This window comes from Bombus huntii, unplaced genomic scaffold, assembly GCF_024542735.1.
Source record: "Bombus huntii isolate Logan2020A unplaced genomic scaffold, iyBomHunt1.1 ctg00000060.1, whole genome shotgun sequence".
NCBI classification, from domain to species: Eukaryota; Metazoa; Arthropoda; class Insecta; order Hymenoptera; family Apidae; genus Bombus; species Bombus huntii.
The window spans coordinates 1,097,611-1,115,500 of NW_026099321.1; the positions used below are offsets into that span (position 1 = coordinate 1,097,611).

A 17,890-nucleotide genomic window follows, 5' to 3' on the forward strand; every position below is an offset into this window, starting at 1 on the left:
GGGAAAGGAACTCGGATACGAACGACACGAATAATTTCATAGAAAATCTTCGTCGAAGCGAATACGAAGCAAATTCGAAGCAAATTCGAAGCAAATTCGGGCCGAACGAATTCTCGCCTCGATTCGGAGTCAATATGCTTGTCCTTAAATTGGTTGTCCTCCTCGGCAGGATACCTACAAAATCGCAAATACGAGACCGACGATTCGTAGGAAAATCTGTGTGACTGCCGGTAATACCATCTCCTATAATCGACGTTGGCCTGCTTACATCAATCTGCTCGTGGCAGGTGTCCGACGATACAGGCTCTACGCGACATCAACCTCGTCGTTATAATCCATACAAGCTTGGTCTCGTGTAACGGTAACGTTAGTCGTGTAATAGATACTTTCGATGTCGGCGTCGAAATCATTTCCCAATATATTTCCTGCGAAATTGCTTCGTAATTTGGTAGTAACACACCGACTGGCTATGTGCCACGTCACCGACTCGCCTACACCTCGCTATCTCTCCCTTAACGACAATTTTATTGAACCGAGCGATCGACCCGGCTCGCCCGGTAAATACCTTCGCTCCTCTGGACGCACCGACGATAATTGACCCAGTTCGATATCCTTGTAAACCGACGCCAGGCGTTTCTTGCCTCGTAAAGACGAATCTTTCGAACGGTGTCATTCGCGTTCAATTCGTTTTTCTAGCGAGGGGCCTCGAATCTTTAAACGACGAGAAACCTAATCACTTTCAGACAACTTTCGTTTAAAGACGAAAGAACGTAAAGAACTGGGTTCGGCCTTCTCCCATCTGCGTATCTTTCGGGGAGTCGATTGCGATGGTCATCTCCTTTGTCGGATACGATTTGAATTGGTCGAATAAGCTGGCAAGCGCTAGATCCGTCTCATCTCCTTCTTCCGTCGAATATTATCGCCTCTACGAACGCATAAACCGAAAAATCTTGCCACCGTATTACGCCGAAATATTCGACGATGTTCATTCGCAAGCGATAAAGCTTCGCTACTGTTCGCGATCGGCGCTGCTCTACTACGAAATATCAAATTTATCGCGTAGCCGCGTACACGGGAGAAGGAAAGAGATCGCAAGGGCGGTATTTACCCAACGCGAGAAGCAGGCTACGAAAGACGAGCACGAGCGACTACAAAGTTCAATCGGGCTAGATAAAGCTTAACTTTCTCCGCGGAGAGCGGCCATTTGGAATTCGAGTGGCGTGTACGGTGTGCTCGGAGCGTTAACGAGTTCGATCGTCATCGTAAATAAGCAACCAGCGGTCCGAAAAATCTCGCCACGGTCAAGATGACTTAAGAAGCCGTTCGCGGAAGATGGACGGCGCCGCCCGCTACTTCTCGGCCGGAAATTACAGGTGACTTAGCGCGGTCTCTCTGCCCTCGCTTCTCTCGACAGACAGAGAGAAGAGGGCGTGGGCGCATCGTAGAATCCAAGCGACGAGAAAGAAAGAGAGAGAGAGAGAGGCGTCGCTCGTCGAAAAAATCAGACGCGATCTTTCGCGCGTTCGTCGACAGTTTCTGCCTCGTCGTTACGTTTCTACCGCCCCCGCTGTATTTCGAAACGGAAGGACGGCGCAATTCCGTCTGTTGGCTCTCTTCCTGCACGCTTCGTTGTGCACCGTCGCGCGTATCTAGACGCTGGAAACGAGAATTATGAAAATTTCGTGGAGCAGTTGCTCCAACTCTTCTCGTTTCTCGCCATTGAAATCGCAGGTGTCAGGTCGCGCGATCGATACAACAACCGTTAAAGGATCGAAATTATGTTCGTTTGCGATTCTGGGCAAAATCGTTTCCTATTTAGCGTGAAAGTTCCAATTGTTTCTCTCGTCTAGTTAGCGCGCAAATTTCTTCTCCTTTCCTTTCGCTCGATAGAAGCGAAATAGTTCAGAGATCCTCGCAGCGTTTCGAACATCCCGATGACTCTCTTCGTTCCATTGTCTTCGTCCCGTTGTCTTCGAAACGTTAATTCATTCGTTCGTTCTGTTCTCTCTCTCTCTCTCTCTCTCTCTCTCTCCATCCGTTCTTCTGCTCGCCCATCCACCTACTCGTTCGTTCCTTTAATAGTTTTCTTTTCCGCGACCGCACATTCGTTTCGCCGTTCGCCACAGATGCGCGAATTTTTCAAACGTCGTTTTCTACGCTTTCTACGCTTTCTACGCTTTCTGCGCTAACACGGAGTGGAAGATCGTGGAACGGGAGGCTTGTATCCACGCGGCACTGCGATTTAAGGAAACGTATCGTCGGTGGTTAGCTCGACTTCGTAAATAAATCTTTGCCGGATAGAGCTAAATACGATATTCGGCCCGATTGCTCCCGCTCTTTCACCTCCGGTGATTTATGTGAAACCGTGGCCGCCAGCGTGCCCGAACCTCCGTTTTCCCGTTCTATCTTTCCCCCCTTTGGGACCGATCATTTTTTAGCGATTGTTTCTCAAGATTTTATCCGTAATTATCCTCGCTGGATTCGCGAAAATGAACAGCCGTTGCTTGCGGTCTTCTCGACGAATGGTCCCTCGGGGAGAAAAAAGGAAAAATAAGGGGAAAACATCCAAGTTGGTGAAAATTCGTTTGCTCTGTACGGCGAGCGTTTTTTCGACGAAGAAACACGGTTTGCCGTGTTAAAAATTGCAAGGATGGCGCGTGAATATAGATATCGGTACGGGCGTTCTCGAGGGACGCTTTAGCATCGCGAAATTAAATCGAATAAGATTCTTCGTCCGATTATATTTACAACGACGCCGGCCCGCGCAAGTGCTCGCTAACGGCGTCCAGAGCACGTAGGCAGCGCGGCGAATCGGTTCCTTCGTTCTGCCGCTGGTCGCGATAAAACTCGATGTCTTTTTGCAACGAGGTAATATTTGCGACAGCACGGGACGTTTGGAACGTTGCGAAAAGAAGGGGCGGGCACGCGGGCGTTCGCGAGAAGCGAACAGCGGTGGCGAGGGAGTTTCGCGAACGTGGTCGACGGACCGTGAACGATTGCGAGCGCGGAATACGAGCGGAAGACGGAGAAAGCCCGCCTCGAACACCGACACCGTGATCGCTTCCGTAGGCAACGCCGCGCATCATTGTAATTGTAAATTTCCGAAGAAAGTCGCCGTGCTCGTTCCCGGGAGAGCAGATCCTTTCGTTTACGTTCTCGCGTACATCCGATTCTTTCGTATGGAGCGTGCCGCGTTTTCGTTTCTCGGCGCGAAGCTCGAACCTGGTCGACCCGGCGGAAATTTCCATCCAAAGTAGTAAGCGGCGGCGAGCTCCGACGAAACCTGGTTTCGCTCGGCGTTTCGAGCACGGCGTACGAATCGCGCCACGTCTGTGCTTGATACCCGGCTTTCGCACGAGTTGGCAGACACGCGTGCTACAGCGATACGACGCGGTGTCAGCGTTCGCGGAGAGAAGAGAGTAACGCTGTGCGTCGTAGCGTGCCTGTGCGCGACAGCAGCCCGCTCTCTCGGTGATCCAACGACAACGAGGATACGTTCGTATCGTATGCGGTACATGGTGGCCTAGGTTTCGGCCGTGGTTCGGCCACCATGTAGACCGAAACGCAGACGGGAGCGTAGAGCGGAACGTAGAGTGGCGTAGGAGAGGACGGAGGAGAGAAGGACGAAAAGGTCGGTAGATTGGAGTGGATGAGAGTGGATGAGAAGCTGTTATTGGAGCGGCGCTGGATGGGGAGAGGTAGGCCCGTGTCGCGCGAGTGTGCGCCGTTATACGTACACGCGTACATCTGCGAGAGGTAGTTAGCCGACGCTTGGTGGTTGCGGCGTCGGGGTGGTGACGGGCCGGGATCGATCCAGGGACAACACGGCATCATCCTCCAACCGTCAACGACCTGCTCGACCTAACCCTCCCTTCTCGTTCCTTCTCGCTCGTCCACGTTCGCAAAACCTAGCTTCTCCCTCTCGCACCGCTTCATCGCTCCCACCAGCCGCCCGTGCACTCGCCTTCTCCTTATGCAACTCCTCTATCACGGGCAAATAAAGCCTGCATACCCGGCCTAAGAGTACTCATATCCGGCATATCCGGCGCGGTTGCATTCTCCCGCTTCGAGTTCTCGCGTGTGTCGAGTCGTTAAGGATCGCAGAGGTATTCGACGTTCCAGACGTCGTCGTCGCCGCGTCGTCTCGATCGGAGACGCACTTGTCGAGGATTTTTCCGTCGAGAGTTCGATCGGATTGCAGCTCGCAGAACGAGGCTGGATTAACAGCGATCGAAATACGCCCGAAGAATGGCGACGCGTTATCATCAGGCTGTCGACCCTCGTAATTTCGGACCTCGAGGTCCGGTCGTCGATAATATCCGGTAAATCGGCTGTACGGATTCGAATCGTTCGAACCACGGAAAGCAACTCGATGTAAATGCGACTAAATCGGTCGTAGGTAAACGGTGTCTCGTTAACGACCGTTTTAAATAATAAACCGTCGATAATAAACATGTCGTTGGCGATTCTAGAAACTAAATGCGCGCACAGACGTTACATCCCCTCGATTCGATCGACGAATCGATGTCTTCCTATCGCTATACAATTTATAACGGCAACGATTTCGAGCGGGTTGCAAACTCGTTGCCGGGGATCGCGACTCTCGACAAAAAAGGACGGATAATTAGCTAGACCCACGCAGGCTAAACTAGGGAATCCGCCAGGGCATAGGATTTGTCGTCGTTGCCGCGGAACGATCTCCGCGTAAGGTCCAGCGACGCCGGAGGCAAACCCGGAAACACAGTTTGTCCGTATTCTTAAAGAATCGATTCGTCTTTTCGAGAGATTCTCCTCGTTGGCGTAAGCGCAAACGCGCTCGATCGGTTACCTCTATTTTCGTTTTTTTCTCTGGGTAGCGCATCGAGCGAAAAGCGGGTGTGAGTGGCTTGACGGCTCGAGAGAGTGCAATCGAGGATTCCCGATGTTCTTCTCTGACGGATCGTCGATATACGTAGAACGCAACGAGGTCCAACTCGATGCCGCGTCGCGCGTTTCAGAGGATATCAGCTCTTTTCTCTCGCGATCCAGCAAGAAACGACGAGCCGAGCGAAGGAGGAGGTGTCATCCTCGACTGCGGTACCTGCGCCGACGACGCGATCCGAACGTAGCGATTGGAAGGTCGCTTTAAGCGTTAATTTGGCGATCTCTCGATCGATCGAGATCGGTGACGGGATCGGCGTAATACGCGCGTACGAGCGCATATTACGAGCGAAAGGCGATTAAAAGGTTTCGCGCTCGTAACCGTGACACTGTCCGGGCATGGTTGTCCTTGGGTTTACGACGCCTGTCGCTCGAGATCCCATTGTCTCGAATCGATTATCCAACACTTTGCATCTGCTCCGATTAGTGCAACGTCGAGGAAGAAAACAATGCAAGAATGTAATATCGTAGAATAGATTTGAATTAGAGGTCGGTTGAAAATAGAAAAAACCGTGTACGTCGTCTTTCGTGGTTTGTTTACATCCAAGAGCGCCTAGTAACAGCGACGCGAGAAAGGATAAGCAGCGTCAAAACAGAGGTTTCATATTTCAAGGAGTGGCAATCGAGAGGCCAGAGTATGTGAGCCGAAAAGTGTGTATGTGTGTGAGAGGACGAGAGCAAGAACGAGCACGACCGGGCAGGAGTGTATTGGCGGAGATCAGAGCTAATTGAGTCGTCGAAGAGTAGAGTCGTTAGAGGTTTTGAGTCATCGAAGAGTAGAGTCGTGAGAATTGATAGAGTTGTTAGAGAGAGAGTGTGTGTGTGTTAGATTCGTTGTGACGAGAGTGGTCGAATAACTGTAAAGTTATTTGATATAGATACGAGTATTGCACTTAGTTTCCGTTAAATAAATATCGTTCTCTGTCCAATTTATATTTTTATATTCAATTTAATATTAATAAATTGTAAGTAATCGAAAAAAAATTTCTATCCTTATTTTCCGATATTACAAGAACGATAAAACATAGGATATATATTAAATGATAAAGGATCGGGGAGTCGTACTTTGGCGGCTTAAAAGAGACGAATACGTGGAATACGTCGATCGATTTCTCGTATCGAGAATACGGACTGGCGAACGTAAGACGGATCAAGTTTCGAGCCACGTTTCGAATGAGCGAATAAATTGGAATTAACGCGGCACGCTATAGGGCGAGTATACGGAAACCACGGGCTGCGATAATGTAACCCGCGGGATAACGGCTTCCGCGTACCACTCGGCGTACAATTGCCCTTTACAGTGTTCGCAGTGGAACACGATCTGCGCACAGATCGGGGTGCGGCTTAATGCCAATTCACGGACAAAGGGTGACCTCGGACGAAAAAGAGAGCCACAGGATTCTTGGAGCGAGCGAGTTTCGTGAGAACGGCCGGCTGCGCCGTTTCTTTCGACGTTGCTCTCTCGGTTCGGAGATAATAGCGCTGTGTGCCGCCGGACGATTAATAACGGACTCGAGATCTAGATACGAATAAGTATAAAAAGGTTGGATCTTGGTTTCGTCGTTCTTACGACCATATAACGCGTCGTAGGACGTTACGATGTGAAACGAAGAATCCCTTTAGGATGGAAAATGCCGCGACACGGAACGACGCGATAGCCGACGTTGATACAAAGCCGAAGGTACTTGACTCGAACGACGTCGAGTATCGCTCAAGGGAGATCGGTCATGAAATAAGGGAAAGAGGAGCACTCGCATGATCCTCGTCCCCCGTGCGATTAAATATCGCAGGGGTGCGTTCGATGGAGATCGTAAGAAGAGTCGCGATAAAGCGAACGAAGCAGGCTTACATCCGTAATCTTTGGAAGTACGTTAATAACGCGACTAAACGTCATAATCCACGAACTCCGGAGAAGAGGGTCGCAGTTATTAATCGGGAAGCGATAATCGCCGGCTCCACGATATCCAATGAATTCATCCGCCTCCTCGTCCGTCGATTCTCCGTCGTTCTTCGATCGTCGTTCTTAATTACGCGTCTCAGGGGGACGAGAGCAACGCGTATCGCCGCCACGCGTCGATCGACGAGGTATCGATTCACTTCCGCGACCAGCGTCAAAGGCCGGGCCGACGAAACAACGTTATGCCACGCGTCGAGATTCGCGTTGCTCGGCGTCTTTCTCCGAAACCGAAAGGGAGGAAAAACACGAGGGATCCGTGAAAAGGCGTCGTTGTTCGATTAGCGTGTGTCCAACGATAAGCGAAGCGACGAGGACGCGACCTAACACCAACACGGGCAATTCCTTTTTCTCGGGTTTCTCGTTTTCTGGATGGACGATCCGGTCCGCAGTTTTTGATTCTCTACAGAGGATTATACAAGTACTTGATTTGCAAAATGATTAGTTTAAAAGATATCTTAAATTTAACTTTTTTTTATTTTATTTTATTTTATTTCTTTTATTCCTTTTTTTATTTTATTTTACTTTTTTATTCTTTTTTTTTATTATATACCTTGCAATTCGTACAGCTGAACATTAAATTTAGTATTGTAGGACTTGTGTGAATGGGGAGGAAGGATAAGAGAGAGTTAACAAGTTTTTAAGCTTTCATTAGTTTTTATTCACCTACAGTCTTGACTAAGAATATACAATTCAGTACTAATATATATAGAAAAATACAAATATCCACATAAAACTGTACATACAACCATACATACAAAACCATACATACAAGAATTATTATACTTAGAAAAAAGGAGTCTGGCAATAGTAGCGATTATTCGGGATCGAGGTATCCCAACTCCAGCCAGTATGCTGCCATATCTCTTGCGGATTCTCCCGGCTCTCGGTCCAGCAGCAACCTTGCAGTTATTGCTTCTCTTGGAGAAGGATCGATGTTGACTAGGCTCCCTGTCCGTCTCAACATGGTGAATTGGGCCACTCGATGTCTCTTCCCTTGGATCGGTTGTTCTCGTACTCCTGGCAGGACGATTTTTCTAGCCCACGGTGCCATTTTTGCCAAATTACGGGGCAGCAGGCGTATTGAATCGAGACATTGCTCGCTCTCTAACCCCCAATCGATTAGAAAGACGATGTAGCCAGTCATGGTCCTTCGTAAAAGGATGGCTCTTTCCCAAGCGCTAGATTCCTTAAAATCTACTAGCACGGCGACTAGCATGCCTGTTCTTAAACTTTTCGCCTTCGGCAAGTACTCCACGGGATGTTCCATCATCTTCAAATTGAGTGTTTGGGTTATCTTCGGCCATCCAGCCAAACGAACCCACATGGTGGTATGTGATTCGACTCGAACCACCCGGACGGGAACTCCTTCTCGGAACCGATCGTTTGTCTTTTGTAAAATCTCCATGGTTTACAAGTTTTCGAAAAAATTTCGAATGTTAATGTTCGACTATACTGATCTGCCTAGTTTACGTGTCTAGGTCGGATGGTGCCGGCTCCGCCGGGAATCGGACCCCCTTTATATACCAGCAGTGCCGACCTTGGAGAGCACCCCCTTTATATATCAGCAGCACCGACCTTGGAGAGGACCCCTTTAAATATCAGCAGCACCGACCTTGGAGAGGACGACGAAATATATATGTTTCCTCTAATATATTTCTATAATACTTAATAGGTAATGCAAATGTCTACCCTTTTGTCTTTTACCGGGATTTTACTTTTTTAAACATATTCTCGCAGATAAATTGGCATAAATATCTGTAAGTACAATTATAAAATATTATTGTAGGAATTATCAAAAAATATGGACTACGGGGCCCCAGGGGGATGTAATCCTTGAATCTGTAGCTGGACTACTACACTAAGACCATGGCAGTACGGATATTCACAACCTCATTCTTCTTCACAACCCTTTTGATGACAGGTGACTTTCGTTTCGTTGTTCTGGGTTAGTATCAATGTTGCTGTGTTACAAGTATTACGAATATGAGGAGAAAGAGTTTTTTTCCTTTTTTCTTTTTTTTTCTATGTTGTTTTCATAGGTAGGCTTTTTTCACATTTTTTCTATGTTGTTTTCATAGGTAGGCTTTTTTTCTTTTTTACTTTTTTTTATTTTTTCTTTATTGTATTTTTATTTTAATTTTTCACACCTCGTGAGGTAATTTCCTAGAGAGACCTAAGACGTAGAAGCTCGGTCGCCCAAGTACGCATTCTCTCACACATCACATTTTACTTCTGACCCTGAACACACTTATGTCAAAATCCAGTCGAGAATGGATTCCAACCGCCAATCTATGTGTTTGCAGTCAGCTACAGTAACCACATAGCCACCGTCGTCCTGTACAATGTGTAGTTCCATAATTCTTATTTGAGGCTAAACATTCTGATCTCGCACAATTAGATATGTCAGGGTAGCGTTGAGGATAGAGTTGTTGGTGTTTGATGAGTCTTCATTGAAGGTAGCCATCGTTGCGGTGTGACAAAGATACGATTTATTGACACAAGTATGGGTAACACGGATTCGACAATCTACCACGGCGGTTGGGCGCTCGCGACACTAGTGACAATGGTCTCAGGTTCGATAACGAATCCGCGGCCAACGGGATGATAGATGGACGTTGTCGCAGAATCTACGTCTGACTCTTTGTTGGTAAAACGTGAAAATAGTTTCTGAGTGTAAAGACGTTACTCTTTAGTCGACGGGATCGCGAGAGAGAATGAATCTCCCGTCCCGATGATACCACAGAGGAAAACTATAATGGGGTGTGTCTAAGGACACGAGATCATCGGATTCGTCGAGAAAATATTTCGTTTAGAAAGTAAGGGAAATTGGCGTTGCTGCTGATTGGTCAATCTCCATACCGGTGGTTAGAAAGAGATGCTAGCCGCCCTCGAGGGAAAGTTGCTAGTGGGAGACGCCGCTCGTTGAAAAATAGGTCTCCCCTATCTTCCCGTAGTTGGGACATAGACTGTTTGTCCGTTTGAAGGACTTTAGTTGACTAAATCTTAAGATTTATAACAGGCCCTCGGGCTAGCTGAACATGTACTGCGGAGACGCATCGACATCTGGCAATCATCTTACTCGAAGAATAGGGTCTGCGTGTGGCGAGCTACGAGACAGAGACCGTTGAAATGTTTACTGTCGAGTGTTACAACTATTTCCTTTTCAAGGAGAGCTATAGAATTATTCCATGCCTTTGTTAGACAAAGCGTTCATCCCGTGACCGCGGCTACGTCCGGCGACTGACTGTCGCCTCGAGCCCAAGCTCATTATCACAACTCTCGAACAATTACAATCGGATTGAATAACTACAATTGTTTAATTACAGCTATAGTAGACTCTAGGTTACAATGTTGCGGGATTAACCAAAATTCCAAAGACTCCGGTGTTCTTTCATCTCCGACACAGCCATCCTGACTATCACAGGTTCTCGTGTGTAACTAAAATATCGTGCTTTCTTACATTAGATTCGATGCAACTGACATTATTTACGATTTAACTAAATGTCCAAGTAAGTCAGGGGTCCAGTGCAATAACAAAATTTCGTTCGGGGGCTTGACAACACAAAACTAAAAGAGAACAAGAATTTGTAGCGTTATAGTTTGTATTCAAAGTGCTAGTTGCGTTCTGTGAGTCGCCAGACCGTAATGACACGACAGATCATGTTCGATTTCGTACACTGATGAATCTCAGTTGGTTGGATCATATTGCTACGTTGGGTTATCACTGTGGGTATATTGCAGATGCATGAAACATCACAGTGGATATATTGCAGACACGCAAAACGTCACTGTGGGTATATTACAGATGTATGAGAGATCACAGTGGATATATTGCAGACACGCAAAACGTCACTGTGGGTATATTACAGGTACATGAAACATCACAGTGGATATATTGCAGATACGCAAACGTCACTGTGGGTATATTACAGATACATGAAACATCACAGTGGATATATTACAGATACGCAAACGTCACTGTGGGTATATACTACGACCACAATGTGATGTTAATGATCCTCTGAGGTCAGTGCACTTGCATCGTTATAATCACCATCGTTGTCATCACCGCAGACGTCCATCTCAGCAGGGGCACAACTTTCTAGCATTTTTCTCAGTCTGTCATGTCTGTCCTTATATGATTGTTTGCCGTCTAAGGTTTTTTAAAGTATATCTATCTCCTTCCAAAATCTTTGCTATCTCGAATGGACCCCTGAATTTCGGATCTAACTTCGTCTGGTTTCTTTCCTCGTTTTTGCATAATACAAAATCACCAAGGTTAAACCTAACTACCTTAGCTTTAGTTTTGTCAACTCCACCTTTATCGTACCTAGCACTAATTTATATATCCTCTATTGCCCGCTGTCTTACATCAGAGATATCTACTTCTCTTTCTTCGATATTATCGGGTATCAACGAGTCGTAAGGTCTTTGCTGTTCCACCAATTAATAGTTCCAATGGGCTCGATTTAGTCACGCGGTTGGTGGTGCAATTCAAAGCCAGCTGTATTTTGCCAATCGCGTCTAGCCACGATCGCCCGGTCGTTTCTATGATTGTGAACATAATTTTCAACGTACCCATAGTACGCTCTACCTGACCGTTGGCCCTACTCGCACCGGTTGAGATTAAGTGGAGTTTTAGTGTTTACCTTGCCAGAAATCTTGGAATTCTTTACCCGTTAGGACACCTCTCTTGATCCGCTATAATCCGGCAAGGACTGCCGAATAAAAATATAGTACTTAAGTGCTTTAACGGTACTAAGGAAATCTACTTTACGAGTATGATGCAGATATGCGAATTTAGTGAAGACGTCGACCAAAACAATGACATACTGTTTCGAACCACTTTTACCGCTTAGTTTGCCCGTTATGTCGACGTGAACTGTCTGCCAAGGTATGCTGGTCTTAGGTATAGGATGTAATTCAGCTTGTATTTTACCTGAACTGGCCTTCGAAACTTGACAAGCGTGACAGTTCTCTACGAATTGGCGAACATACTCCGCCATTCCTTCGAACCAGTAACACTCGCACAGTTTCTCAAGCGTTTTATCCCAACCTAAGTGCATAATTGACTGTTGCACATGGTTAATAACAGATCATCTAAAACCTCTGGGGACAATGGACAAGTAGAGAGTTCTGCCTTTTCTCTGTATTTTACGATGAAGGGTACCGGACCGTAACTCATACGTATTCGCGACGTCTTCCGCGAGCTCTTCGTTCTGTAATTTATTGACGATCCCAGAAATTTGGGAGTCGCGACGTTATTCCACTAACAGCTAGTCTTCGGAGATTTCGGTCAGATTGATTTCCTTCTCTATGACTTCATTGATCGTAAGGTGATCCAAGTCTAATCCAAGGATTTCGCGAGACAAAATTTACGTGGGCCATTCGTTTACCCTCCCGGTACAGAATGTCAAAAGTAAAAGTTTGTAAGTAAGCCCACCCCCTGTAAATCCTGCCATTTAAATTTATCTTACTACTGGATGCCTTCAAAGGATTACAATCGGAGACGACAAGAAATTCTCGTCCGTGGAGATAATGACGGAAATGTTTGACGGCGTTCATAACTGCTAACGTTTCTAGTTCGTAAGAATGATACCTAGATTCCGCAGGGCTACTTCCTATACTGTAATATTCTATTACTCTATTTTTACCTTCAATCTTGTGCATTAAAATAACCTCATATCCATCCGAACTAGCGTCGATACGAAGTTCTATCGGATGGTTCGGGTCAAATACTATTAACACCGGCGCATCGGTCAGGGCGGAAATTACCTTTTGCCTTATTTTTTCATGCCTATCTGTTTCATTACCCGTGAAAATTTAGGGACGAATTTTCGGAAATAAAAGGCTAAACCTATGGACTGTCTGAGCTGTGTGACGGTCGTTGACGTAGGTAAAGAACTCAAGGCGTGCGTTTTACCCGGATTGGGACGAACTTCTCCGTCGTAAATTACATATTCCAAATAGAGTACCGATGTCTTTAGAAAAGAACATTTTGAAAAGTTAAAGGAGAATCCGGCTTTTACAAGGGTATCTAGTACGGTGTGCAATCCTTTTAGAGCTTGATCTATCGAGACGGCAATAATTAGGACATCATCCAAATAGACAACAACGTACGAATGGCACGTTCGCTGCCATACGTGCTTTCAAGGGAATCTCAAGAATGATCTCTCGTTTCGTTTGTTCGCAACATTAAAATCATCAGTCGCTGCTGAATACAATGAAGGAAAGTGTGGTACAGATCACTTCGACCAAATGGTTTCTTACGTCGACACAATTAGAGAAAGGATCAAATGGTACAGAAGACTTGGCATGCGACTCCTTCTGAGGATTTCTGTGGTAAACGCTTCGGTGGTTTACAAAATTGTAGCAAGGGAGAACATAAATATTAGAATATTTAGACAAGTATTAGTTGCAAAATTATTAGGGTTGTCCGAAAATGTAAGAATCCTCGTTATCGACGGAGTCAGCATAGTATCGCCGTCCGGAAAATTTCCGGAAGAAACATTAGACGCGCACGCACTTATGTTATGCAAATAAAAGACATCGAATGGGTCGAATAAAGGCACAAAAGAATTTGAAGAAAACAACAGCTTATTGTCCAAATTGCCCATCGAGAGTAATCAATGCTGTATATTTCCTAGAATTAGGATGAATAGGGATTTGGAGAAACCCACCGGCCATGTCCAGAATAATAAAATATCTCGCTTTTGCAATCTCGCGACTTGATCCGCAATGAGGGGTAAAGGATACCGATCCGCGACCGTATATTTATTTAGTTTTCGAAAATCTACCTATCATCTATCTGAACCATCGTTCGTCTTCACGAGTAACACAGGGCTCGCGACGGTGAATTACTAGGCTTTATGATTTTTGGCTGTAATTAAGTCGCTTGTTCTCTCACGTACTATTTTCCGTTCTTCCTCGCGAAGTCTACTAGGACTCCTTTGTACGGCGATGTTAGCATCAACTAATTGTATTTCTAACTGGCCTGTATTTACGCGAGTACGTAGGAAACGCGTATCGGATGAATCTCTGAATTTTTGAAAAGAAAGGTTAATCGACTTTTATCACTACCACGCACCTCATTGTCAACTTCATTAACATCGATCTCGTTTTCAGCGGTTTTATTACAGGTATGAATTATTTTTGTTTTGCACATAGCGAGGCTATTTTGTGTAATATCAAAACCTTGCATCAAAATCTTGGCTTAAAATTGAACGGGCAGTCGCGATATCATATTATTAAATAACTATCAGCGAGGACATGAAAAATTTATCTCTAACCACTAACACCTGCAACGGAAAAGATTTGAGCGATACGTTTAGTACCAATATTTCTTATTCCCAGCATTACTACTATATCAATCGTTCCTCTGCCAAAATTTTCAAGACTACGGATTCTTTAATCAGCGAACACTCGGCTCCGAAATCGGGGTAAAATGGAAACGACTCACCCGGATGGCTTGATCTACCACTTAGTGTCTCCACTACGTAGAAGCCGATTCGACACTCGTTATTGAAATTATATTCAGGGCACTGCTTTGTAAAGGATTTTCCTCCATAATCAGATTGGTAGCTGCGCACCATGCAGCGGAGTCGAAGCCCGCGGTTTCAGGGTTAAAACGCGGTGGCGAAAAATTTTTAGGTTCCATACTCGATTTTTGCACTAGCGAGGGAATTAACTCGCGCACGATGGTCGTAAGCTCTTGCACTGTTATAACCGGCACTGATTCCACTTCTGATGTCGGGTTTACATTAGAATTAGGGTTAGGATCGTGAAACGAATCTTCGTTTGGATTACACGTTGTCGTTATGCAATAGAGAAGACAATGGCTAGTGCAAATACGATTATCATAGTACCGGACAAGTAACCGTGGTAATTGGGTACTCGAAAAACTAATGACAATGATCCTAGGTTCAATAACGAATCCGCGGTCGACGGGATGATAGATGAACGTGCTCACAAAATCTAAGTCGGACGCGTAATATTCACTGGTGGTAAAGGGTTACTCTTTTCGTCTATGAGATCGCGAGAGAGAATGACTTTCCCGTCCCGATGATGCCACAGAGGAAAACTATCGCGGGGTGTGTCTAAGGACGCGAGATCATCGGATTCGTCGAGAAAAGCCTTCGTTCGGAAAGTAAGGGAAATTGGCGTTGCTGCTAATTGGTCCATCTCCATATCCGTGGTTAGAAAAAGATGCTAGTTGCCCTCGAGAGAAAGTTGCTAGTGGGAGACGTTGTTCGTTGGAAAAATAGGTCTCCGCTATCTTCTCGTAGTTGGGACAAAGACTGTTTGTTTGGCGGACTTAAGATTTATAACGGGCCCTCAGGCTAACTGAACACGTACTGCGAAGACGCATCGACATCTGACAATTATCTTACTCGGAGAATAGGCTCTGCGTGTGGCAAGCTACGGGGTAGAGACCGTTGGAATGTTTACCGTCGCGTGCCGTCAGAAATATTTCCTTTGAGTGGGGCTATAGAATCACTTCGTACCTTTGTTAGACAAAGCGTTCATCCCTTGACCGCGGCAACGTTAGGCGACGGGCTGTCGCCTCGAGCCAAATCTCATTATCACTAATCTCGAACAATTACAATCGGATTGAATAACTACAATTGTTCAAATACAGCTATAGTAAACTCTAGGTTACAATGTTGCGGGATTATTCAAAATTCCAAGCTCCGGTGGTCTTTCATCTCCGATATATATATCGCGAATTCGTGCTCATTCGCGCTTGTACTGTCCGGGTAGAATGCGTTGAAGTGGAATCTTGAATACCATGTGTCTAAGAACATTGCCGTATCTGTCCTGTGCGATCATGTATGGTACACATTGTCTTCGCTCAGAAACGGATTTTCATCAGACAAATGGATAAGCGTTGAATTATTTCACAACAGTATATCACAATTGAAATAATGCTAATCGAGTGTGCAAGGTATCAGAACTAAGTCACTGTTGACATTTATCGTAATGGCAGTGAATAATTCTAGGCGGCCGATGGGAAATGAAGAGCTGCAATAAACTAGTTCTGATTCGTACGAACTATACAACAACTACAACCGAATCTCTATCGTATAACTAGTCTGTACATTACCTAACACGTGCCTGCGACGCCCGATTTACATATAGGATGTGGCCGATTTCCATCGGCGGTGAGCACTACCACAGTATTGGTTGAAAACTTTTATTGTGTAAAGTGTCTACACCGCAACGTTAAAATAGCCTCGCTTTCATTGCAATGATACAGTTGTATGTACGATACAGGGGTGCCAAAACCTGTTATGCCTTAAATTACAGCTGTCGCAGGGAAGCAGTGACAAGAAAATGTAGAACGGGAGATATTTAGGTTACAATAGTTTAAGAATGAATCTACAACACGTCAACTACTTTCATTTTCTTTCCTTACGAGACCTGAAGAGATAAAGAGATGAACAAGAAATTATACATTGATACAAGAAAGTATACATTGAAGCTATATTTGCCCTCGTTATTTTTTCTCATTTGTGAAAGTGTGTAAGATGTATAATAGACAAATATAGGGAGGATACAAATAGTCTTAACTATTCTGTAGAAGGAGAAAGGAAAATAAAGGGTGATAAGGAAATGGGCATACCATACAAATAATTTCATTATAAAGTCATTTGAAGCATGCTAATGAAAGCATGGTAAGCATGGTAGTGTTAAATTCTTAGAAATATGTAATACCCAAATATGAAATTTGTATTATTTAAGTGTTTCAAAATGTTGGCTATTCCTGGGTGGACACTTATAATTTTTGCTTTAGGAAGTTGAAGAAAATTACATTAATGACGTGAATTTTGTAATAAGCGTCCTGCTCTATGGGAAAGTCGTATTGTGAAAGGCATCTAAACATGTAGTCTTTAGATTTATTAGAATTAGAAATCTAAATCAGTATTACATACACAATAATATCATTTCAATTTATCTCCCATCAGATTAAATTCAAACTCAACAAAAAAAAATTTCTCAGTAAAATTTAAATTTAAAATTTGAACGATGTCAATAACCTAATACGTAACAATTACATTTGCAGTGTAAAATGGGGTCCAACGAGCGCTTAAACTTCGAAATATCTCCAACGGGAAGGAAATGACGGCTACATTTCATCGAAATCGACGAAATCTTCGCGATTTGCGAGCTATTTTGCTTGTTTCGACGCTTAAACGGTAGTGCGTTACATTTGCAGTGTAAAGCTGAGTCCAACGAGCGCTTAAACGTCGAAATATCTCCAACGGGAAGGAAATGACGGCTAGATTTCATCGAAATCGACGAAATCTTCGCGATTTGTGAGCTATTTTGCTTGTTTCGACGCTTAAACGGTAGTGCGATGCATTAGCAGTGTAAAATGGAGTCCAAGGAGCGCTTAAACGTTGAAATATCTCCAACGGGAAGGAAATGACGTCTAGATTTCATCGAAATCGACGAAATCTTCGCGATTTGTGAGCTATTTTGCTTGATTCGACGCTTAAACGGTAGTGCGATGCATTAGCAGTGTAAAATGGAGTCCAAGGAGCGCTTAAACGTTGAAATATCTCCAACGGGAAGGAAATGACGTCTAGATTGCTTTAAAATCGACGAAATCTACGCGATTTGTGAGCCCGTTTGCTTGTTTCGACGCTTAAACGGTGATGCGTTACATTTGCAGTGTAAAATGGAGTTCAACTAGCGCTTGAACGTCGAAATATCTCCAACGGGAAGGAACTGACGGCTAGATTTCATCGAAATCGACGAAATCTTCGCGATTTGTGAGCTATTTTGCTTGATTCGAGGCCTAAACGGTGATGCGTTACATTTGCAGTGTAAAATGGAGTTCAACTAGCGCTTGAACGTCGAAATATCTCCAACGGGAAGGAACTGACGGCTAGATTTCATCGAAATCGACGAAATCTTCGCGATTTGTGAGCTATTTTGCTTGATTCGACGCTTAAACGGTAGTGCGATGCATTAGCAGTGTAAAATGGAGTCCAAGGAGCGCTTAAACGT

The 17,890-nt window shown here is 44.9% G+C and overlaps 1 long non-coding RNA gene across 1 annotated transcript; it reads left to right on the top strand.

Moving 5' to 3' along the window:
• Nucleotides 1-10,011: 10,011 nt before the first annotated feature.
• Nucleotides 10,012-11,161, top strand: LOC126875956 (uncharacterized). The gene is made up of 2 exons (XR_007693811.1): nucleotides 10,012-10,746; nucleotides 10,810-11,161. It is a non-coding gene; the product is annotated as an uncharacterized LOC126875956 (long non-coding RNA).
• Nucleotides 11,162-17,890: the final 6,729 nt, after the last annotated feature.